Source organism: Anser brachyrhynchus (genome assembly GCF_964034855.1).
Source record: "Anser brachyrhynchus genome assembly, chromosome: 25".
NCBI lineage: Eukaryota > Metazoa > Chordata > Aves > Anseriformes > Anatidae > Anser > Anser brachyrhynchus.
Genome location: NC_137718.1, coordinates 1130660 through 1155270, shown reverse-complemented (window position 1 = coordinate 1155270; position 24611 = coordinate 1130660). Strand labels below are relative to the sequence as shown.

The 24611-nt window shown below is 50.6% G+C and overlaps 2 long non-coding RNA genes across 9 annotated transcripts in view; one reads left to right on the top strand and one right to left on the bottom strand.

Annotated features, from left to right (window-relative positions):
* The window catches only part of LOC308182649, a 36360-nt gene extending 12237 nt beyond the window's left edge, over window positions 1–24123 (top strand). For 2 of the 8 annotated variants that reach the window (XR_013941983.1, XR_013941986.1), the window contains 3 exons: window positions 11663–14095; window positions 16181–16358; window positions 18961–20256. This is a non-coding gene — a long non-coding RNA (uncharacterized lncRNA). Of the gene's footprint in view, window positions 1–10762; window positions 11554–11662; window positions 14096–16180; window positions 16359–18918; window positions 20257–22870; window positions 23403–23443 lie in introns of those variants that run through there. The other 6 variants (XR_013941981.1, XR_013941982.1, XR_013941985.1 and 3 more) reach the window with 6 other exon arrangements.
* Window positions 9470–11981, bottom strand: LOC308182655. Its single transcript, XR_013941997.1, has 2 exons — window positions 11852–11981; window positions 9470–10778 (listed from the first exon to the last, which is right to left on the bottom strand). It is a non-coding gene; the product is annotated as an uncharacterized lncRNA (long non-coding RNA).
* Window positions 24124–24611: the final 488 nt, after the last annotated feature.

The window sequence follows — 24611 nt, the reverse complement described above, 5'->3', positions numbered from 1 at the left end:
TCATTCAGGCTGTGCTGGGGGTTGTACATTGAACGGGAGGTCAGGATTTTCCCTGGGGAATCAGGGAGAAAGTCTGCTGGGTTGACTTTGTTACTGCAGAGCCTCAGGAAAATGCTCGGACCCAGGCAGGCGAGGCATGGCTGTGGCTTGCTCTCCTCCCGTGTCCATGTGCAGCTGGGCTTTGCTCATGGCTTGCTCCCGGGGGTCCTGTGGTCAGCAGGGTGCAAGCATCCAGCCGAGGGGCTCGCACAGCTCCCTCCGTGTGAGCAGCTACAGTTGATTTCTGGGTGAGGCAATTCCCCAGGCATGAAATGGGGGTGATGGGTTACGTCCCTTTCCCAAAAGAGTGTTGGGATAAATCTGTCCAGCAGATACAGCCTTCTGCATGTGGCGAGCATCTCAGTAGGGAGAGCAAAGCCAAAGCTGATCTACTGGAACTTTTCTTGCCCTGAAGGATTTCCAAGCAGTAAAGAGGAATAGTAATAAGCTTTACTAATAAGTAAAGCTTTACCAATGAGAATTATTTTACAAAAAAAAGACTTATTACAGAAATGTTAATTGGGTGTCTTATTAACAACCTTCTTTCAGCCTGTCCAGCTCTTAGGGTAGGGCGGGGGAAAGGGCAGCCCTGTGCCAAAGTGCCTGCCCTGAGATGCCTGGGGACACGCAGGGGACAGTGCTTGGAGGTGGCACTGGATGGGAGAGGAGTGGAAGAAATTGCCCCGAGTTACTGAGGCCAGGTATCAGCAGCTCTGTTGCTCAGTTACACGAGGTCCCCCTCACTAAAACAAACAAACCTGGCAATGTCTTTGCAAGTTTGCAGGAGCCCTCCTCTTTTAATTAGCTGCAGCAGAGGCTGTTCAGCAGTAAATGTATTGAGCTGCTGGGCACACTGGGTACATCCCTCCTCTAGGTTAAGTGGTTATTACTCCTAATTAGGAGCAAATAAATATTCTGTGCTTTGGACTACTGCAAGTGACCAGTGGAAACCCAGAAGTGTTGGAGAAAGTCTCTGTGCTGGCTGTGAGTCCTTGCTGAAGCCGTCAGCCCCTGCCCTGCTCAGCTCCTCGAGAGGAACTGCAGCTGCTGGGGCCTTGGTGTGCAGTGGGGCAGGACGTGGGTATCCTCCGGGTGCACAGGACCAGCCCTGTCGGGCAGGCAGCAAGTGATACACAGGCAAAGAGCACAATCTGGGTAGCAGCCTTGTCTGAACAGTGCCTATCCAGCAGGGCTGCTCCTTCAAGTAGGCGCTGATATCTTCAGTGTCCAGGCTGCGTGTTGTAGATGGAAGGATGTGCATAAATGCATGAAAAGCTGGGGGAGGTTTTCACACACCTGTAAAGAGAACAGCAGAGGCTGAATTTCTGTGCTGAGCAAGTCAGTGGAGCTACACCACAAAGGAGCTGAGCCCTAGGTGAAGCTGGCGTGCAGTCCTCCCTCCCCCTGCTGCCAAGCATCCTGCTCTTTACTTGCTAAGGTGTTCCTACGTCTCCCTTTGCTCCCCACAGCTCCTGATCCACAATATCCTGCCCTTGGTCTCTCCCCATTTCCAGCCTCCCTGGAGGTTCTTCCTCCACTGCAGCCCTGAGTGCCCGACTCCCCGGTGTGTCTTACAGCCTGGCCCCAGGCGAGTGATTCACCCTGCCCCTTTGGCACAGTTTCTGCAGTGGCAGAATAAGGCTAATAATAATTACCCGGCTTGCAGGGATGCTGGAAGGCCTAATTAGCTAATGTCCATAAATGTGGTGCCTGCACCTGGAATTGCTGTTGCTGTGTTTCTGGTGCCTTTGGATTCCTTTTCCCTCCTGCTTCCCAACTGCAGGCTGGTTACAGTACGTCCTGGAAGGAAGGATGAAATGCAACTGCAGCTTTGTCTTTTATTACGTTTCTGTTCTGTAATAAACAGCAGTGGGTATTCATTATTATTTAAACACCCCATGCTTCTGAAGTCTTATTTAGGCGGCGTTTTTCCACAGCATATGTTGGAATTTACAGTAAGTGCAGTCACTCTACAGTCAACATTTGGTTTCTTTCACCCACAGACTGTGGTGCTAATTAGGGGAGGTTTTCCCTTGTTATCTTGGAGGTCAGGCATAGCAATTAGCATTTTGCAGAGATCTAAGAATAGAAGTGGCAGAGCTCAGCCTGCGGGAAGGCAGGTGGGGGGACATGGCCCTGTGTCCCCAGGGTGCTCTGTTTGTCTTGGAGGTGCTCGGAGGACCTGGATCCCCTTGGAGCAGCTCTGACCCTGCTGTGCTTTCTGTACCACGTCACGATCCAGTGTGACCTCTGGGCAGCCCTCATACATCCAGCCCTCCATTGTGCTGCTGCTTTTTGGTTGCCGTCATCAAACCAGGCCAGTGTGTCCTGCAAAAAGAAAATGTGCAGTTGCCTTTCCTTATCAGAAGGGTTCTGCTCCTCCACCGGCATCTGGTGCAGAGGTGATGCCACCCCAAGCGGGGACCCCTAGACTCCTGACCTGTCCCTGTGCCAGCTCATGGAAACATGAGGACCACAAAGTGATCATATCCCAGGTTGGAAATAGGAAAAAACCACAATTTTAATCCACTGAAGAACCAACCAGTGCCTGTGCTTTTGCTTTCTCAGCAGCAACCCACCTGAAGAGGGCTATTGAGCTTCATGGCCAAGCTTAGGAACTAGATTAATTAATGAAGGGCTGGGGTGGGCTGTCCTTGATCCTATGCTCCCAGGCATTAGCCTGCGATGAGCTTCTGAAGTGTTAACGGGGCTGGTCAGGGTGCAGTGTAAATAAGGGCACCGGAGCCTGTCCTGGTGTATTTGCACAGTGCACAATGCAAAGCTTTCCAGGCACGGGCTTTGATATTGTAGAATCAAATTAAACTTTTTCCTCCTCTGAACTCCCTCCTAGCCAGTGATGCCAGCTCTGTGGGATAAAGAGCACCGCAACCTCCAGTCACCATGGCTGCTCTAGCAATTTCGCCTTTTATACACACGCGCAGCCTAACAATAGCAGAATGGGTCCCTGCAGGCAGGGAATATCAAGCAAAGCCGCTTTTGTGATTCTGCCTGCAGTGCAAAGCGAGCCCTGCTTCGTAGCTCTAGATATTATCTGCAAGCTGCTCTGTGTAACTTTATTTAGATCTTTCTGCATTAATTGCATGGAGAAGGGCTCAAAAGTTCAGAATGTGAGAGAGGAATCTTTGATGTAGGAGGCTGTTGTCTCTGAATAAAGCTTTATATTATTATGTAAAACATAAAGGGCATTAGTTAGGAAACTGTGCTGATTAATTTAAGAACTCTGTCTTCTCCAGCTCTTCCCCCTCCTTTGTTTAATGAGAGAGGGGAGGGAGTCACTTGGGAAATGAACCTCTTGCTGCAGGCTTCGGGCAGAGAGAGCATGTGAGAGGGAGAGGCTGCTCCTCTGCACGGGTCTTGTGTCCCAGCCCAGCCAGTGCTGCTGCTGAAGGTGTAACGAGAAAACTGCACCTTTCCCCCCTGCCAAAATCAATAGGGAGACCTAGGGGGTCACCTAATTGGATACTGCTCACCAAGAGGCCGCTACAGCAAGAAACCCAACCACAGTGCTTCAGACTGCCTGCCAGATCATAAATCATATTCCGAGCCTGGCGCAGGCTGCTCCCTGTCTCGATGCTTCATTGATTGGGAGCTGTGGCTCTGCCCTGCACGAGAGAGCGGGGGGCTGTGGGGATGTGCCCGGGGCCGTGCTGGGCAGAGCAGAGCGGGACTGCCCGACCTCATGGTCGCACCGCCTTCCCTTGTGTTTGTCTAGCAAGGACATTTTCTTTGTTTAAACAAGGGGAATTACTTGGTTTTGCTTATTTATTTTGGCACTGGCTTTGGGAACAGTCCAAGGATGTTGGCTAAACAAAAGCTAATTAATTGGTGGTGGCTGGTGTTGCCCAGCCACCGCAGGGTCCTGCAGCGAGCAGGCTGCTGAGGCTGGGACGGGAGCCGGGCCTCCCGCTCTGCCCCGCCGGGGGCTGCAGCTGCTTCTGCTTGCTCCCTTCCTCTCCATTTCATTGTTCATCTCCTCCCCTGCTTGCCTAACTGCCTGCAGATTCCTGTCACTAAATCACCTGCCGATAGGGGATGGTTCCAGCTGCACCTCAGGGATGTGAGGGTAAGGAAAAGGGGCTGATGTGAACAGTGGTTGAAAAAACAAATCCATTGGAAAATGTTGGGCAAAGATAACTGGACAATGAGCCTTGCCAAGCCCCAGATGGAGCTGAGGTGGCTCTGTTCTTGGGGATGCTTCCTTGGGATGTTCGGCTCTGCCTGGAGCTCACCTTCCATCAAGCAGTAAGCCTTGTGTTAACCAGGTCAGTCTCCCTGGTTCACCTGCAATTAACAAAAACCCTCACTGCCATATAGTTAGCAGTGGCCTGAATTAGAGCTGCCTCAAGGTTTGGGGTGTCAAGCCCAAAGGCGGGCTGTGTCTGGAAAAAGGCACATAACACGATGGGTCTCTGAGGTGTGTGGGGCTCCGGCTGCCTGCTCTGCTGCTAATGCACCTCTACTGCAACATCCTTGGAAAAATGCAAGGAGCTTGCCTGAGAGCCTGTGTGCTGTCAGATACACCCAGAAGGATTGCTTCAAGAGGAGCAGGAATAATCACCACAGACCCAAGATAAAAAAAATAATAATCAAAGATTAATCCTAAAAACTCTCCTTTAATCTTTGTGCTTCCAGACCTAGTCTCCCTTTCATCTAGGACTTTGCTGTTCTCTAGTTATTCTATGGTTACAGAAACCACAAGGCTGTAAGAGGGAAAGGGAAAAAAAATAAAAGATTAAATTAATGAGCAGGTAAGCAGGTTTATTATTTCATCTGATCCTTCCTTCCTTCCTGCTAATTTCTCTGAGCCAATTTGGGAGGTAGAGCCTATAACATTAACTTTGTGACAGACTATTGTATCCATTTTCTTCCTTAAACCATTTATCTGAATGATATTAAGATCCAATTTGCATAGCTACTTTAAGGAACAGTGCAGTGAGCGTGTATCAGCCAAGCTGTGGCGTCTGACAGGAAGAGCATTTGCTGGCATAAAAATAATGAAACAGATACTTTCAGCTGCTTGTAATTATAGAATATACACTACGCCATAATTACACAGTAGCAACAATAGCATCCGCAGCCACAGCACACGAGCAGGCTCTGGGCCAGGAAGCGACTCACCTTTGTGGGATCTGCCCAGCAGAAGCTGCCCCGAAGGCGCTCTGTCCGAAAGGAGCTGGGGAGCGCGAAGATGTGCTGCTGAGGAAGTGCGGTGGCCTTTCTAAAGGCTCCGGGAAAAAACTACACTGCCTTTGAAATGAGTGGGTAGAGCTGTAATTATGGAGAAGATGCAAAGGAAACTGCAGCAGAATCTGGGGAGCGCTTGCAGAAGTGGGAGGCAAAACGCCTGCTTGGAAAATGGGTGAGCATCCTCCAGAGCGTGGCTGAAGGCTGTCCTAATGTCTGCTTCAACATTAAGGCCAAGGTTAGACATCTCTATGCACTGGGCATGTGAGCAGCTTCTCCACAGGACTTGGAGATGTGCTGGGCAGCAGCTTGCATCCAAGCCATGGTTTGAAATAATTGAAATGGAAAATGGGGAAAGGTGTGAGAGAGGAGTGCCAAAGTGTCCAGGCACTGGGCCTGCCCTGCCCATCGGGGCTGCCCAGAGGCGAGCAGAGGGATGGGGCACTGGTCCCTAACATTCCCCAGGTGCACCTCCAAGAGCACCCCAGCCTCCCTGTGCTGGGGTAGAGGAATTGCAGCCCTGCAGGCCATGGCCACAGCATCTGTCACTGGGCCCCAAAACTCAATTTCCCACCTCTTCCAAGCACTTTTCACTGAGTGAAAACCGTCCTTGAGCAGGATCTGGCCGGGTGCTTTAAGCACACAGGACAGCAGCGTCCATGTGCTGCTGAGCTCTCCGTGGGGACTGCCTGCAAAATGCCAGGACGTGCTGCTGCACAGAGAGAAACCTCAGTTCTTAAGGATTCATCTGAGGAGGAGAGGGGGGTTGTGTGTGGGGAAGTGGTTGTTGTGAAGGAGGGGCTTGGAGTCGCAGCAAAGCCAGGAGTTACACTGTGCAAGAGCTGGCCCCGGGGAGGCAGCGGTCTCTGAGGACCCATTGCACTTCTTGTGCCAGCATCTGAGTCTAATCCCTACTTCTAGCTCATTAATTGAACCACAAGACAAAGTTTAAGGCCAAGTCCTCAGCTGCAGTAAGTCAATCACCTCTGGTGGAGCTGAGCCAGCACTCGCTGGCTGGTGTGGGCTCTCTGGTCCCTTACACTGCTCCTACTTGAAATACTAGTGGCACACTTTGGTGGAGAGGAGATTAAAGTGGTTTCTGTTTTATTTATGGCGTTGTGCTCTTCAGAACTGCTCTGACTAGCTCTGGTCATTCACAGCTTCCAAAAAGGGTCCATAGGAAGCATGGGGGGCTGCCACACCTGCTGGCCATCCAGGGGGACAGCCTTGGTCCTGGCTGTCCTCTAAAGCTGTGGAAGGAGATGAACAACTCCACCAAGATGTCAGGGGTCCTGCTTGTTCCTCTGCTGTTCTCTGTCTCTAAAATCACACCAAAATAGTTCTGCAGTCCTGTATACTGAGCTGGCTCTGCAATAAGAGGGTGATTTGAGGAGCATCTGAGCACCTCAGGCCTCATGATAAATGCTTATGTGGTGGGAGAGGGATGTGGGAATTCGGGATTGAAAAGAAGCACTGGAAGGAGGTTCCCCGTGGACCACAACCTGCCTGGTGGTTTCTGGGTTTCCTGCCCTGCGGCAGCAAGGAAGGACACAGCCAATCCATCAGGAAGAGCGGGTGGCCACATCCTGGATCCCGCGTCCCATCAATCCAGCAAGTGAGCAGCCAAAGGCGATTCACCATTGATTGGGCCCCGGTGGAAGTGCTTCCAGCCCTGGGCTGGGCTGCTGCCAGGCGGCGAGCACAGCACGAAGCAAGGTGTGCATGGTGGGGGAAGTGAGTTATGGCCGCTCACGGAGGTCTGTGTCCAGGGCACTTCTCAGTGACCCATTCAGGAAAGCACCAGCAGTGATGGATTCTCTGTTGGGTCTGTCTTGCTGGGTGATAAAGCCTTAACTTAATAGTTATGAACTGGACACAGGAAATAGCCTGGAGCGATATGCACTGTGCTGAAGGCTGGTGTTTTTAAGCCTTCCTGATTTACAGCACTGGGCTGAGTTAACTCTGCTGTGGTCACACCTTGTGGCCTTGGCTGGGTGAATACCCGGTCCCCAGCCTGTGGCTCTGGAAGGGAGCACAGGACTGAGCTCAGCGCGTGGTGTCCGCAAACGACTGGTGGTTTTAATCCCAAGTGGAGCAGCAGGACAAACCCCTGCCGGCTCCTCCGTGTGTGCCCCAGCTGGGATCAGCCCCCTCAAGCCAAGTCCCTGTGTTGAGAGAAGAGAGCCCGCTGCTTTGCACCATGCCTGAGCTCGAGGAAAGCCTTCCTGCCTTGGGGGCGAGGTGCAGCTTCTCTGGCTTGCACCGGGCTTGTCTGCATCGCGTGGAAGGAAGGAGGCGTGGGGGGGACCCCGCTGTGGGGATGTGGGGGCTCCACAGGCCCCGCTCTGCCTCCAGGACTTGCTCCTTTTGCTTCCTCAAACTTTTGTTTTTAATGATGTTTGTTACAAAGCTGTTTTGCTGCTTTGTTTCTCTCCATCTGCCGCCTCCTTTCAATCCAATTATTGCCTTGTTGATGGTTCCTTGAATTTAAGTGATGGCTTTCATTTGACCCCTGACTTTGAGGTCCGTCTCTCACAGCCCTATCCAGCACTCTCTGGCAAGTTTCTTCATTTCATCTTCAGCTGCTGGAGCTGCCTGGACTTCTCTGAAGTGTCGGTGCTGTCTCCGAAGTAGAAAGCTTTTCAATTAAGAATTATTTTTTTAGGACTCATTAAGGGGTGCACTTCTTTGTGGGTAATTATTATTAATGGCCTTTCTTTTTAGCAGAGGCTCGCTACACTTGCAAAGAAGGGGAATGCTGACAGAGCCGTGCACACGGGGGGGCGAGGGGGTGCGTAACTGGAAGTGACGGAGAGTAATGTCTCTTACGTTCCTTCATTAGTGGCACAACACTTCTAAGGGAATGTGTGATGGGGAGCGGCAGGGCACGGTTCCCCCCCAGCAGCCCGTGCCACCCCCTGCACCCAGCACAAGCGCAGCTGAGGCAGGCAGCTCAGCGCCGGGCAGGGGAGGGTCTGCTGCAGGGCTCCACGCCTTGCATCCCTCCGTTATCCCTGAAAACAGGCAGGCTTCGATTTCCATGGAAATCCTTTTGTCTGTGAATCCCTGAGCGTTTCATGCTCCTTACAGAGCCAACCGCGCAACACTCTGCAAAGACAACTAATTGTATCGTTATCGTTGTGCAAATGAGGAAACAGACGCTTCGGGCTCCTGAAGCAAATTGGAGGCTGAACGGGGAGCAGCACAGCCAGCCTCCACTGCTGGGGCTCCTCCGTTCCCCGGAGCTGCCCTCCTCCTGCTGCTGTGCCCCTTGCCACGGGCCAGAGGGCTTCCTGTAGGCCCCCGGTTTCTTCCTTCCTCCTGTTCCCTCCTCTGGGCACACGCTTTGTGCCCCCTGAAGTCTTCAGGTCCCAGGGACTGCTTAATGTGAGCTGGAGGAGCCCATGCAGACCTGCAAGCACTCAGTAATTCAGTTTTCAGCAAAGCCAGGGCAGGTGGACACGGGCTTGCTGGTGTCTGTGCCACGGGCAGTCAGTTCCTCCCTCCTCTCTCCTCGCTTCCCCCTTCCCCTGTGCATCAAAGCATCTCCAGCACACTCCTGTGCATGACCTGCTTCTGTATCCAGAGCCACTCACCTCGGCGTGAAAGCTCATAATGCTGCGGTGATCCCGGGTGCTCAGAGTCCCCCACCCACCCGCAGGCAGAATGCAAACCACAGCCCAGAGCGAGGTGCTCTGGGCAGAGAACGGCACAGCGCATCCCTCCCCAAACGCCAGTGCCTTGCCAGCACTGCTAGTGCAGAAAGCAGAAAATGGGACACGTCCCTAGGAAGCCCAGGTCTCAGCTTCTCTGGGAGATTTGAGCAGAGATGAGTGCAAATGCTATATCCAGGAAACTCCTCCGTCTGCCAAAGGAAAGCAATGGAGTGAAAAAGGCGAGGGGCGGACGTTTGCAGAACAGAAGCGCTCCCAGGGCCACTTGAGCAGGAAGGACATGCTGTCTGCTCTTACGGTGCTTCGTGGTGCCAGGAGCCTGCAGGGTGCGGTGGGGAGGCGGAGCAGGTTGTGCTGTCCCCAGGCGAGCCCCCAGGACCCCAGCAGGAGCCTCTGTGGGCAGGGGCTGCACGAAGGGCATGCAGCGGTCGCAGGGTTCATGTGCGATTCGAGTGGGGTACAGCCAAGAGCAGGATGATGCTGCAAAGCCATTCCTAGGGAACGTGACTGTGCCCTGACTTATGAGCAGTTGCTTGGTGAGTTTCTCTCTGTGAGTTAATGCAAAGTTTCCCGTGCTACTGACAGCTGAGCCTACACTTAAAGGAATTAAACTCCTCCCGTGGCCCTGTGCTGCTGAGGGATTAAAATACGAACTGTGCCATGGCTCACCAGTGGGCATCTCTGCAATCTCCCCCCATGTGCTCTGTGGAAAGGCAGTGCACCAAGCCCCGGGCATTGATGTGGGGACCCCTGCTCACCTGGGGACAGAGATCTGCTCACTTGGACGCCCTGGCTCAGGCTCTCTGCAAAAGCAGGCAGGACAGCCAGCATCAGCTACACCTGCTGCTGCTGAGGAGGGCTGAGCTGCACACGACAGCCAGAAAACTACTTTATTATTTTATTTTTATTATCTTTTTAATGAAAGCTGAGGCTCTGGAGAAGGATGGGGAGGCCTTTGCATGACCCCACCAAAATATCTCATTATCCTTCAAGGATGGGCAAACACCCACACTGATAAACACTTGACTAATGGACAAGCCTCTACATCATAAACATTGCCTCCCTGTTTGCACTAATTGTCCTCCTTGTCACTGCTCTTTGCAGAGTGACAAATGATTTGGTTTTAATGGAGATCAAATTCCCCTGTCACTCTTAAGTAATCCCTTTAAGCCAAGGATGAGTCATGTGGACAGGACAGAGCATGTGGGGGAGAAGATTTCAAAAGAGATGTTCCCTCTGTACCTGAGTCATCAATAACAGCGATTCCAGACCAATTTTCCCCACAGGCATATTTTCTCAGCCAAAGCCACTTTGTTTCCTGTAGCAGAAGCAATATTTATCCTTCCCCATGCTGCAGGACCAAGCGAGCACTTGATGGAATTAAAAGGCAACTCATTTAAAACTGGTGCACAAGTGCATTTGAGACAACTCATGGATAAAGGGTCATTTTCCAGTGATAACTTGGTAAGGAGTAAAAGAATGATGACTGATGTCCAGTTACTTCTGTGAGTCGTTTAATAGACTAGAAGTGGGCCAGACTTACAGTGTTCAAGACGTGGATGCCAACCTGAACGGTCCCAAACTCTGAGGACTCATTTGCATGATGGGTTTCTGTGTACTCCGCTCTTGGAACTAAACACTAAAGGAAAAAGTATCAAATCCCCAAGTCCTCAGCCAAAGTTAATGAAAGTGTTATACGTGAGGTAAAGACTGCTGCTCCCTCTGTTCAGGCAGCATACCAGGAGGAGAAAGTCCTCCATTATCTAGGGCGTTCACGCAGCAGTTCAGAAGAGTTTACAGAAAGCCTTCATTTACCGGGGGCCACGAAGCATCTCTCAGTGCCTGTTACAAACTTCAGATCTAGAGAAAAAGAGAAACATAACAAATGTGAGACAGTGAGAGCAGGAGAATGGAAAGCATTGACCTTAGGCCTTCTCAATAGCAAGGAATTTCTTTATACCTAAAGAAAAAAGAGAGATTACTACGATTGCTGTTAATATGATCCGAAGGAAAAAAATTCTTCTCAACCCCAAATCTGTCAATTTAAACATAAGCTAAAGAGCAAAAGATGGCAACCAGGCAGCTGAGAGCCACGTGGTGCCATGCCGGTGTTAGTGCACCTCGGCTTGTACTGCTGCTTGCTGTGACCGAGCGCCAGTACTGCGAGGACAGCAATTAAAAAACCAGCCAGACATCACCAAGTAGGGAACCTTTCTGCTCCTCATCTGCAGAGGCCAGCAAAGGAGACGTGATATTTGGTGTTAATGTAATATTCACATGGTAAAAGCATGTTAGCCCATGTTTTTGTCCGACAGGAGATGATTGTCACATCAGAGGCTTTATTCTGGCTCAGAAAACAGAAAAGCACTGTGAAGCGCAGAGATTTACCTGGAAGATATGTCAGGAAAGAAATCAAACAAGCCACAAACAACTCCCTTTCAAAAATTATCTCGGGGAGTTAATGATGTAACAAGCCTTCAAGATCCAGCTGGGCGAAAAAAAAAAAATCTTCCAGCTGCGATTTGATAGCAGCCTCCCATAGCTAGGAAGTTATTAAAAATCTTGCCCCAAGGAAGGGCCCACTGTACGACCGCTGCCTCATGGTTTCCAGATGATCATTCTATGATTTTCTGAGGTGATTTTTTTTTTATTTTAGAAAATAAATTTAAAAATAAAAAAATAAGAAAAAAAAATCCCTAACTTAGCTTCTCATCTGCCTGATTCTCTTATTCTCTGTTTTTTAGTTGCAGCTAGCAGAAAATAGAAGAGTAATTTCCCAGGCTTATGCAGTGCTTTCTGCCCGGAGCTGCACAGCTCGAGCCTGGTGCATCTGAAGCCCTCTGCAGCCACCTCTGCGGGTGCCACGGAGCCTCCTCGCTCCATTGACTTCTGTGACCCTGCAGCCGCTGGAGCAGCTGGGGGATGGCACGTACCTGCTCATCTTTCAGCTTTTGTTTCTGTCTGCCAGAGTTTAAACTCTCTGGGGCTGGGACTGCTTCTTTCAGGGTCTGTGGACTGTGGCAGACGGGGCCCACCAGGACCCGCAGACGCCAGGAGGACGTCGGCAGTTGCTGTGGCTGGTAACGCGGGCGACGGATGCCGGACGGAGACACGGTATGGGAACAACTGATCGCGTGTCCTGGTGGGCTCCCAGGTGGCAAGTCAGCTCTTGCTGGATTTCTTTATTTCTGTGGACTAGAGATGAGCCCAAAACGTGGCTGCTGAGCATCAATTTGTAGAACCCATGTGTACGCCACAGTCCTCCGCTGACATTGCTGCGCTAGCAGAGGTGAGAAGCAGAGTGGGGAAACTGGGCCAGCAAAACCTTTCATGTAGCAGCACTTAAACCAGCAAAGCTGTGATTAGCAGGAACGTCTTGCTCATGTGAGGTAATTTTATTATGCTATTTTAGCAGACAGCATTGAGGATATGACCTTGTCCGCGCTAGGAGGACACAGCTGTGTCCCTGCTAGAGCTCGCTGAGACCCGGCCTGCGAGGGATGGAGCGAGGCGTGCCTGAGCCCAGGAAAGGCCGTGTGCTACCTGCCTTCCCAAAGTATAGTGTTATGGGAAAATAAATAAATGAAAAGATGACATTTGGTCACTCTCCAAGGACATGGGATGGACAGCAGGAAAGCAGCTGGACTCGGTGGAAATGAGGTTTCCACACCAGCTGCTAGGAGAGAGCGATGCAGCTGCAGGAGCGGCACTGGGGCCAGTGGCCAGGGAAGGGCAAAAAGCTGCTGCTGGAAGTGTCCGAGGGCACCAAAAGGCCCTTTGCCCGGGGGCTGGGGCATGGACTGGTGCTCCCTGAGAACTCTTCTGGCCCACCCTTCTGCCACTTCCACAGCATCCCAGTCCCACCGGCAGGCACAAGGATCTGCCTTCACTGCAGTGCACCCGTCCCCCACCCCTAATTTGGATTCATTTCCCTCTTAAAGAGCTATCACATTATTACATTATCACATTATGCAAACCAAACATCACAAAAAGGCAGATAGTTAACAAACAGACTGCGAGATTAGGGTTTGCCTGTGGGATCCAGCCTAATCAACTGGCCTCCTTATCTGCCTCTGATCAGGGCGACACGCTTCCGCATCCCGCCGAGCCAGGCAGCGCCGCGGTCCCAGAGGAGTGGAACAGCATCTCAATTACATATCTATTTTTTTATCACGCTGCTGAAGTAATGAGGGTCCCAAGCTCTAAACTGCTAAATATCACTTGAAGTCAAAGAGACAAATATGCACTAATTACAGGGAAAAGGCAGCGTCCAAACAGGCGCTCTGGTTCAGGAGCGTGGCTCCGCTGCTGCCAGCCCCCCGCAGGTGTTCGGAGCTGCTTCTGCATTTTCCCAGAGACCTTCTGTAATTGTTGTGCACTTTTTGCATGGCAACAGGACATAAGAGAAGCTTGCTGGGGAGGCACAGCAGGCTTTGGAGGTGGAACATGTGAACCAACAGAAAGAGCACAGGGTGCCTGGTTTTTGGCCAAGCACAGCACTGTGTCCCCCCGGCAGGCTCCGGCTGTGCACCCTGAGGGAGAGCAGCTCACAGAGCACACTTCCATCACAAGTACCCTGCTTTGTGCACCCTCTGAAGGGGCTGGGGCAGAGCCTGGGGCAGAGGCATGTTCTCACTATGCCCACCACCCCTGTTCCTCACCCCCTTGGCTGCAGCTGCAGCTAATCCTTCTTAGATCATCCCATATAACCTGTTCAGCTGTAAATCGCTTCCTGCTGAGCACCCATAATACACAGATTGGAGGTAACTTTACTCCAGAGAGCCAATTAGTGCAAATCTAGGCCTGGTAATTACAGTGTGATAAGATCCTGGCTGCTGATATCTCTGGGCAGATAAGGCACAAGGAAGCAATCTCCTAATGCAATGGCAGTTATTATTAAAGCTTCACCTCAGTCCCACAAAGCCTTTGGTAGGTTCAGCTTCAGGCCTGTGCTTGTGCCATCAAGAGCAAGCTGGTGCTCCAAGAGCAAGGCAGGAGCTGGAGGGAAGAGCTGCAGCCTCCCTGCTGTGCCTGCAGCACCCAGGCATTGCCCAGCACCAGCTCCTCCCTGCTGCAGCCTCTGCTGTTGGCCAGCTCCTGTGAGCAGAGGTGAAAATCCCCTCCTCAGCTTGCAAAGCCCAACCTCAGGTCTCCCGGTGGTCGGTGAACATCAGCAGGTGAGTATTTATCTGCCTGGGTTCTGCAGAAGCTGCTGCTTGTGCTGTGCCTGGTGGGAAACCTCAGTGCCCAGGTGGATGCGGGGGGCTCTGGGAGCAGGGGTGCACCCTGTGCTGGGGGCTGGAAGTGCTCTGTGCTGTCACTTGTTTAGCCCCAGGGTAGGCTGGAGTGCTCCAGCTGATGTGCTGGTTCCACATTTCCCTCTACCTGTGGATAAGAAGTGGAGGGTCCAGAACAGGCTTGATTGTGTTGGGGGAAAAGAGGATTTCTGCTGAGGAAAGAGTGCCTGGGCAGGACTGTCTGCTATCTAAAGCCTTCATGCTGTGCTGGAATAACTCCCCTGAATACGAGTGAAAATCAGGTCACGCGCACGTTTTGGAGGCGTTCATGTCTTTGGATCTGATGTACTTTTAAGGATGGCACTGCTGCACCCTGTCTGCGCAGCTCTGAGTAATTTGCAGATGGTCCCAAACTTCTCCTCCTACTCCAGCCCCCAGTAATAAAACAAGTTAATTATTCCCACGCTGTGAAACCTGAGACTGAGGGTTATGCATTTCACTTTAAGATGTGAAAGGGGGCTAGAGTACTTGCAACTTCTGTTGGAGTAAATCAGGATTAATTCAGAGGAAGCCAGCATGGGGATTTTTGTATTTATATATACATATATTCAGGATCAAAATTCCTTTATATATAAATAAAGGAATTTCTATTCTGAATTAGGTGGATAGAGGACAATGGGCAAAGCAAAGACAGCAGAAATGCCATCCACATATCTCGTGTGGGATGTTGCAGTGAGGCAGCAGACAACACAGCCTTGCACCCCGGTCTGCTCTAGAGCCGTGCTTTGGGCATTCAGTATGCGTGAAGTGTGTGGCTTTAACCAACTGGTTAGAGTAATTGTTATGAAATTAGAAGCTGTATAACACCAGGAACAGGGTAGTAAAGGATCCTAAACTTCCCTGACGGTTCTGGTTGTTAATGTCTGCCTGTAGCTTAATTACATCATCAATTGCATTAAATAATGCAGGACCTAACTGGGATTTAATGAATACATTGCAAAGGATAAATTGGACTTACAATGTAACTGGTGTCCCTTTACGGAATCGGGGAAAAACTGGAACACACATTCAATTTCAGTACAGTAAAACTGGATAAATAAACAAGTGTTATAAGCCCAGCCAGGAGCAGCAGCAGCTCCCCCGAAACGAGGAGGGGAAGGCTTCTGGTGTGCGAGCCCCAAGCATTGGGGTGGCACCAGCGGTGCCTGGCTGGGGAACGGGGTCCTGTGGGGTGCTGGGCTCTGACACGGGGGGCTGCTGCCCTCAACCTGGGGGGGGGGGGCAGGCAGGCAGGAGGTGTTTTTTGGGCAGAGCGAGGTGAACTGGTGGCAAGCACAGCATCATGGCTCAGGAGCTGTGCAGAGAGGGAAAGGAGGAGGAGGGAAAGCACGCAGAGGCTGTGGAGCTGAGAACAGCTATTAGTCACCGCAGAGGAGAAAATGGCAGGAGCAGGTGGAACAGCAGGGCAGCCAGAATCTGCTCCAGCACGCGGGGAGCAGGCAATGGGACCTGGGTCTGCCTGTGGGGCCGATGGCCCTGTCCCCTCCTGGTGTTTCACTGTGGCCCTGGAGGCACTTCCCCAGCCAGCCCCCTGCCTCGTGGGCTGTGACAGCCCATGCAGGACATGGGATAAAGCAGCGGACCCATTTTCTCCACATTTCGCTAAAAGCTGTTTGCTTTTTTTTGCTTAAATAACTACAGTGTTTGCTCTAGGGGTTCTGAAGCACCCAGCCAAATTTCCTGTGTTGACGAGGAGCAAACAGTCCGGCAGAACGGGAGTTCCCTGCAACAAGCAATGTTTGCAGAGAAAATCCAGAGGCGTTCAGTGTGCTCCGAGCTGTTGCTTCATTGAGAGCGAGCACTGACAGTGCTTGTTCTGTGTCATGATAAACCCCACCTAAGAGAGCTATAGCATCCTGGGATGACTGGAGGAGGGAATGCAAACTGATAGGCAAGCTGCTGCTAAAAGGCATGTGACACCGGTTTCAGCATGAGACCAGCTGTCTTTAATTTAAATCACAACAGGTTGAGTAGAGGAGTCCATCAAGGAGGAACGAGCTATTCCTATGGCGACCAGGCTGCAGGAATCGCTGCGGTTTGCGGGGCGATGCAGACGGAACCGAAGCCCGGGGAGCATCCCCTCCTGACAAACAGGCTCCTGGTGCTGCTGACTCATCAAGTGGTCAAGCGAGTACAGAAACAGGTCTTTCAAATATTTATTCCGTGCCCCCCAAAAGCGTTGTCACCAGTGTGCCCTGTTCCTTTATTTTCCTGGCTGGAACCAACCCTGAATTCTGATGTCCTTCCCCCCCTCGGAGATGAACCCACCGAGCCAGGGGTTGCTTCTATTATCCGTGCAGTGATCAGCCTATTGTCAGAGCTTGCAAATACACAAATAACAACAGCAACCCAAGTGGGAGGGCAGCGTGCTGGAGGCATCACTCTGGGGCTGTCAATTCAGTATCTCTCACTAGTGCTAACCATGCTTTAAAATTATAATAAAGCACAAAGGGAGCTCAGGCAGAAAGGTAACAAGCTGTGATGCTAGGGAGCAGCCTCAGCTGAAATCTTCAGTCTGTAGAGCACCAAAAACACAGGTTTGCAGATTCTCCAGCTTTCCTGCTCATTCATCACCTCTGCCTCGTCCATCTCCCCAGTCCCCCATCTGTTGGCCTCTCCACAAATGCCACTTTGCCCCCTCCTGGGCTCCTTCTAAGCAGATGACACTTTTTTTTCTTTAAACCAAGTTCTGTTAATTGTTTAGCTGCTAACAGCAAGGCCTCCCAGAGACACCTGAGCCCATAGGTGTGTGCAGGAATAGTCCTGTCCTCCTGCAAGGCAGCCTGGGCTGGGGGCCACAGGCACCAGCTGAGGAAGGAGACCCATCAGCTCACTCCTTCGCTGCTCTCTCTCCATGCTGGGGTGTGTGAGCTGCAGGCACAGGAGAAGAGGTTTTGAGCTGAGCTGAAGGCAGTCCCATGGCATGGGGCTTTGCTGCGGAGGGCTCAGCAGGGCAGTGCCCGCGTCCCTGCTCCCTCCTCGGTGGCGTGGGCGCAGCCCTCCCCGATGGTATGATATCCTTCCCTCCGCGTATCCCTGCAATAAGGCGGGGATGCGGCGAGCGCACGGCAGTGACCGATGCGCGGGGCTGATTGTCTGTGTGGAGATGCTGAAAGGGGTCGCGACTCTCTAAGTGCTCGTCAGAATGAAGGATGACAGCCTCAGACAATGAGACACTTCTCTTCCCTTCTGTCATGCTGTTAATGAGTGCTTGGGCATCCGGCACTGCAGGTTGTTTTATTTTATTTTCCCTCTGTTTTTCCTCTATCTATTTATTTGTTTAATTAATTTATTTATTTTAGGGTTCTCCCTCCTTTTTCCACCTCTGTCCTTCCCCTGCCTTCCCTCTGGCTTCTGCAGCTATTTGTGTTGGAGCCCAAGCAGTTAGTGCTCTGAAGATTTAATTAGGCACTTGGATGAAACCTGGAAGTGGAGCCTTTGCTGGGACTGAGTCCGCCAGAGCCCCCTTGTCCCCACACCAGCTCTATCCTGAGGCCACCCTGCAGCAGCAGAGGGGAGCGTGGGGACACGGGAGCACCCTGGGGACCTTGCGGTGTTCCCCTGGTGCTGGGGGTGGCTGAATCCACTTTTTCCTTGCTCTGGGAGCTGCTGGGTGGGACGTGATGGGGCATGGAGCAGGATGTGCACGAGGAGGACACGTACAGCCCAAAGCCACCCCAGCCCTGCCCGGTGGGCGCTTCCTCCCATGCATGAGCAGAGCTGGACCTGCACTGGGGCCACATCCTCCCCAGGGATGTGGGCCTGGGGCTGGCAGAACAGGGGTGGAAATGTGGGGTTGCCACCTGGGAGAAAGCTGGGAAGGATTTAAGCAAAGGCTAAATCAGAAGTCCCTTGCTGTGAGTGACTGGGGCAGCTAATTAGAACCGACAGAACATATCTTTTCTTCCCAGAGAGGAAACTCAGCTGAAAATGAAAGTGCATTTGTCAAAAAAAAAAAAGTCTCCCCAGCTGTTGTTCCCCTGAACAATCTGCAAAATGCTGGAGGACGGGATCGATCGTGTTTTCTCATCTAAGTTGATGGGGAGCAGGGCTGGGGGAACGCTTCTGCCCCGATAGCCGGGGTTGGCATGCAGGAGGGAGGCGCGGAGGGGCGAGGTCCTGCAGCGGGGCTGGGTCTGGGGGAGCCGTGGGTGCCTGCAGCTCTTTTATGGCCGTGGTCCTAGCTGTGCCTGGGGAGGGACAAGGCGGACCAGGGGCTCTGGATGCAGGGCTGATGGCCCAGGGAAGGACGGCTGTATCTGTTTATCTAAAGAAACCTGGATTGTTGAGCTTCCCCAAACTTTTGCTTTCTTGCCTTTTTTTCCATGCCTCTCAGAAATAAGGTTTATCTGGCTTTGAAGGTCTTATTCTGGGGACATTGCCTTAAAAAAAAAAAAAAAAAAAAACCTCCACGGCATCTTTTCCCATTCTCAGGGTGACACAAATGACTGATTTTCATGCAATGTTGCGAGTGCCTTTCAGAGGCACAATGGAAGGTTCCCTGACAATGTCACACGTCTATTCAAAACAACCTGCACGCCACTCACAGGCCCACACATTTGCACAGCGCTTGTTCTCCGCTGCGATAAGGCATGTTAGGGTTTTTATTTTTTTCCCCCTATTCTATGTGAGAAATAATTCTGGTCTTTTAAGTCCCTGGCTTTTTTGATCACTTTTTTTTTCTCCTTATTACTGAACAATAGGACTCGTCCTGCTTTTATTCATTACGTGATCTTGCGTTGCAGCAGCCCGACGTCAGTGATGAGCTGGAGGAGGATGAGGCAGGAGCTGGAGGAGGAGCAGTGGGTGAGACGAAGGCTGACCCAGAGGTGAGCTGTGGAAGGCAGAGACACCCTCTTGCTCCCAGTTAACGTGTGCCCAGAGCGGGCACCTCCATTGTGCAGCCTGCGTGGCTACTGCTTGGGTAAAACCAAACCTGGCCTCTGATGAGTGCCCTGGCCCATCCTGCCTTCCCAGGGACAAAAATTCCGGTGCCTCGGCCCAAAGCTGCTGGTGCCAAGGCGGTGCCCCAGCAGGGACGGAGCATCCAAGCCTGGGCTCCCGCAGGTCTGACCCCGTACGTGATGGTGACGCTGGGGCAGCCCCCTCTTTGCTTGCTGTTGAACACGTACGTGCGGGAGAAACTGCAAGTACTACCTTCCACTGGCGTCAGCACATAAAGTACGAGCAGCTACTAATAAATTTCTTACTGAATTGACAGTTTGGGGGGGTTCTGCTTTAACACAAGGAAAAAAAAATCTCTCTTCCCTATGTCTCCATCTATCTCTCTCTCTCCCTTTTATTTTTTAAAAGGATCGGTTAGACACAGGGACTCCAGCGTGAATAAACTCAGATTTATGTCCCCATCAGTAGGATCCTTAAACTTCCTAAGTACTTAAAACATACACATTTTAACTTGAAAAATTATCAGGTTTGTCTAAAGGAAAATTTTCTAACATAAAACAGGAAACTCATTTGAAGGGAGAAATTCTCCAGTGAAGCGAACCCAGGCAGTCATAAAAAAGTTAAACCAGGCATAAAGGGAAATGTCAGATGTGTGGGAGAGCCAGATGTCTCTCTATTTTTTCTTTTTTTTATATATATTTTTATAACCTAGATCAGATTATAGGAGAATATATGAATGTATCAAGCAGGGAGGGGTATGCAGAGTGAGGAAGAGAATTTCGCTTCCAGCCTTTAACTTGATGTAATGCAGAGCGCTCTACAAAGAAAAACATTTTTTTTATTTCTAAATAAAGCACTTTAGAGTGACACATTTATTGCTGGCAAAGAATTACTCAAACAAGAGACATTGCCAGCTATTTATTTTAAAAGCTTTTTTTTTTTTTCCAAGTTTGGAGGGGAGAAAAAAAAGATCAAAACCCCTTTCCACTCTTTTCAATATTCCCTTAAAAGCTTTAAAATAAAGTGACTCTTCTGTTCCTAAATCTCCTTTCTGGCGTTTGCAGGTCCACTGGGCATGAGGGACCTGCAAGCCCCCTGGGGGGGTCCCATGGGTGCGTGGTGCAGTGGGGGCTGCGTGTGGGGCTGGCCGAGGGGCTGTAGTTGGTGAACTGAGCAAAGCCTTGCAAGGGATTTCCCTGAGATGAGCCCTGCGTGTTTTGCTCTTGCTATTTTGCTAAGGCTTAGGTTATAATTTTTCAGGCTTCTTGATGGCCAGGCCATATTGGAATGAATGGGCGCTGGATTTCTGAGCCACTGAGATAGCTCGGAAATAGCTTTTGCGCTTACTTGCACCAGGAGCTCACGTTCCCAGCTGCTGCAGCTCCCTGGTGCCTGCTACTCAGCGCTGCCAGAGCCAGGAGTGCATCCACACGCAGCTTCCAGGGAGAGAAGAGAAATATGGACCCTGAGGCTTTCCTGGCTGAGCATGCAGCAACCTGTAAATTACACGCGGTGCTCAAGTTGGGCAAAGTGCTGCATGCTGTGCTGTTCCCCAAGACTTTAAAATATTAAATGCTAAGTCACTCGTATATCTATTTATCCAAAGCAGTGTGAGTCCTAAGAGCCCATTGCTAAAATGTACCATGCTGACTTGGTTCCAAAGGAATAAGAATAAAGAAGGCAAGAGGAGTAACTGATGATCGTATGTCAGGAGAACCCTTTTCTGAGGCATGCGGGCAGGGAAGTGATGGGGCAGGATGGGTGCTGGCTTGGATTTGCTGGTGCCATCAGCCACGACACCTTCAGTTTGCCATCGTTGTAGGAGCCAGACTTGGCTGTCCTGTTGAGTGTCAGACCTGCCGAGCCGTGGCATTTGTCACGCACAGTTCGTGCTTAACTTTGAAATAGTCCCAGTGCCAGGTTTTGACTTCTTTATCAAAACTTTCCATTTCTGAAGTCAAATCAGCTTTCCTTTCTTACACTGAATGAGTGGTAAAAGAGACTTCGAAAATTTAAAGGTCAAAATTGATACATTCTGCGCCTGACATTTTTCATAGATTTTCCTGCGTTTTGGGTCAATGCTGTCTGTCGAGGGCTCAAGCACATGGTGAGAGGTGGAGTGGTGTTGCTGGACTTAGCACAAGGAGAGGGCGCGTTGCTGACCGCAGTGCCCCCGTACCCGCACTGCTCGTGGTGCTGTGCGCAGGGAAGGCGCTGGCACAGGGGCTCAGCTTCTGCAGGTGAGCAACACGTCCAGGTGTCAGCCCAAATGGCCAACACAACCAGAAACATTCGGAAAGCTGTGATAGTTCCTACAAGGTCGGGATATGTGAAACACCTCATTAAATTGCTCAAACACTGAGTCGTGTCTTTAACCAAGGCCTTTTAATGTCAGTTCCTACAGACTAAATAGCAGAGCATTAGCATACCTGTCAAGGCTTCCCCGTTAACCTCTTCTGCAAGCATGATTTAAGTGCCTTTCTCAGCCTATGGCACATTTCCCTTCTATCTTTTTCAAAAAAGAGAAAGAGAAGAAAAATAGAGCTTTTCACATCAGGCTCCAGAGATCCTCTCTGGTTGAATTCAGGTTTGTTTTACAACATGGCAAATCTGTTCAACACAAAAGAAAAGCATCCCTGTAACACAGAGAGAACGTAGCTTGGGATATTTTTCAGCCAGAGCTTGGAATAGCTCTCCTCTGCTATGCTTTTAATCCAGCATGGACTCAGGCATTGGATTGAGAGAAGAAGTGTGGATCAAGCACAGATCCAGGAGCCATGGGATGAGAACTGAGTCCTTGGGCTGATCTCATACTTTCTTGCCTTCTCTTCTCTGTCTGACACCAAATCCCTTTTAATTCGTCTGAGTGGTGTTACATTTGTCATTTCATTAGCTTTTCATCTCAGCTACTTTCTTTCCCCCATAGATTATTCTATTTCTCCAGTTTTCCCCCCTTTCTGTTCTTTTTACTCTATAATTGGATCATTTGCAGTTTATAGGAAAGATGAGAAACAAAAGGTATTGACAACCCAAGCATCCAAAATTATGTGTCAAGCTCAAAAAATGAGATGAAAAGAAAATCTGGATCTTCTTTCTTTGCATTCTGATTTCTGAATCCACGCAGCTCATTAGTTTCCTGTGTTCAGGGCTTTTTCTGTGTCTGAGAAAAGCAGAAATCTACTTTTAACAAGAGCTGAGGTTCTCACGTAATCAGTTGACTCCAGTGGCTGGGGATTTATGAGACACAATGGTATAAAGACCCATGATAACAGTTCAGCGTTAAATTCGGGTTTCTCTTTGCTGGGTGAAGCTTTAATTTCAAGCCTAATGTTTTTACACTGTCCCTTTAAAAAGATGATCAATTATTCTCAGGAACAAAACAAATGGCGTTTGTAATGTGTATTACTTCTACTCTGAGCGAGTAGCTCGTCACTAATTGGGTGATGACTGCCTGCTAGGACCGCACCGCACAAAATACTTACTTCCAGCAAAACAAGAGCTCCGAGGAAATCTGCTTTCAGCTTCATTTGCTGAGACGGTGCGTTGCTCCCATTACTGCTGAACTTTGGTTTTAGCAGCTGTATTTTAGTGCATGACTTTTGCCTGCTGGAGCCCAGGGGCCCGGCCCCTCCCGGCGGGGCAGGCGGTGTGCCCAGTGCTGGTGCGCCTCCTTGGCTGGAATTATTTTTTAAAAATAATATATTTTTTCTAAGCTATAGATCAAGTCATACGGCTTGTTTTCTTTGTAAGGGAACCAAAGGGTGAGTTTGAAGAGGAGAGGCTGTGCTTGGGACAATCTCTGCTGGAGCATCTGACCGAGGCTCAGACCAATTAATGCTGGAAGGAGCCCAATCCATCCATCTCGGCAAATTCCCCTCAAGGGGCCACCCCATTAGTAGCAAATAACTAATTATTGCTGTCAGCTTTAATAAAAAAACATTAGCTGAAAGATACTTTTCCCGCGTAACTTTCTAATGCTGCATAAATTACTGGAGTCAAAACTAACTTCTAAATTGAGCAATTTCAGACATTTGTCAGACTCCAAGAAACGCTTTAATTAGCATTGGTTAATAAAGTGTTTGGGTAATTAGGAGAACATTTGTCCTGCCTGTGCATTTTTTTCCTCTTGCTTACAATAATTTGAAAAATTTAATTGGAGTCCAGGCTTCAAGAATTATTTGTTTTTTCTCTTTTTTTTTTTTCCTCCCTTTTTTACCTTTTCTTTGTAACAAAATATTTGTGAAACTATTAGTAATTACTAGCGGAAGTAGCCCTTACTGATCAAGTTCCGCAACTTTTCATTTTTTTGTCTCTTGCTGGCAGTTTTTTTCTGAAGTTGAAGGCGCAGGAGCTGGAGTGCTCTCAGTCCCCGGGGACAGATCAAATAGCAGCCGAAGCAGCTGATTCCCCCCAGGGCGCCAGGAATGATGCTCGTGGGGCGCATCTCTTGTCTGCAGCAAACATGTTGGTGCCAGGGACGCTGCTTTCTAGAGCTGCTCCCGGGCTAAGGAGGCAGGGGCCGCGCTTCGCTTCCATCCAGCAAGCTGTCACTCAGCCAGAAATCAGCATTTAAGATCTCACCTTCCCTCTGTGCCCTCGCAGTGTCTGACAGCCGCTCTGCATGGTGGTTTGTCTGCGGGGCGTACGGCAGCATCCATTCTGTGCTTGTACCGCGTGTTGGCTTCGAACCGATGCCCGTTGCCTGACTCTGACTTGAACAATTCCAGCGCGGTATTTTTCCAGGGGGTAGAATTTTTCATTTTCCCCTGTCCAGCAAACTGTAAGAGCCACCAGCCAAATTACCACTTTCTCTTGTGTAACTGCTCTTTAATTTTGCCGGCTGGACCCAGGTGGCTCAGAGGATCAGCACGGGAATGCGAGAGCGGTGCAGAGCTCAGGCTTCAGCGCCGGGGGCAGGGGCAGAGGCTGGCAGGGAAGGAGTTAAGGGCAGCCTTGGCTGGAGGACCAGCAGAGCTGAGCTGCAGCAGGTGTTTGCCAGGGGAATCAGGGCCTTCGCTGGCTATAAAAGGGCTGGTGCTGGGGCGCCGTGGGCTTTAGTGGTGGTGGCTGAGGTTTGCAAGCTAGAAGGAAGATGGGGAAAGAGAGGGAAATGTTATTTTTAGCCCTGTTTCTTACAGTGGTGTTTGAGGACAGAGCTGCAGGCAGTAGCTGTTGCGCGGGGTCTCTGTGGCAGACCTGCGTCGTGTTCTCAAGAGCGGGCGATGGAGAGGGGCAGCGCGCCCGGGGACGAGCGCCGCGTGTGGATGAGGCTCCGGGGGCTCGCTGGGTTCAGGCTCTTTTCAAGATTTCCACCTCGCACTTGTGCTGTAGGAAGCTCTTCTCTGCTCTTGAAACAGCTGCTTGAGCCTTTCTGCTACTGTCTTTCCCCAGCTATGCTCAGTACCTAGCAGCCAGCCCAGCCCCGGCAGCCAGTTTAAAGCAGCTCAACTCTTTGGTGGAGAAAAGAGGTGTTTGACAAACGCTTGTGATT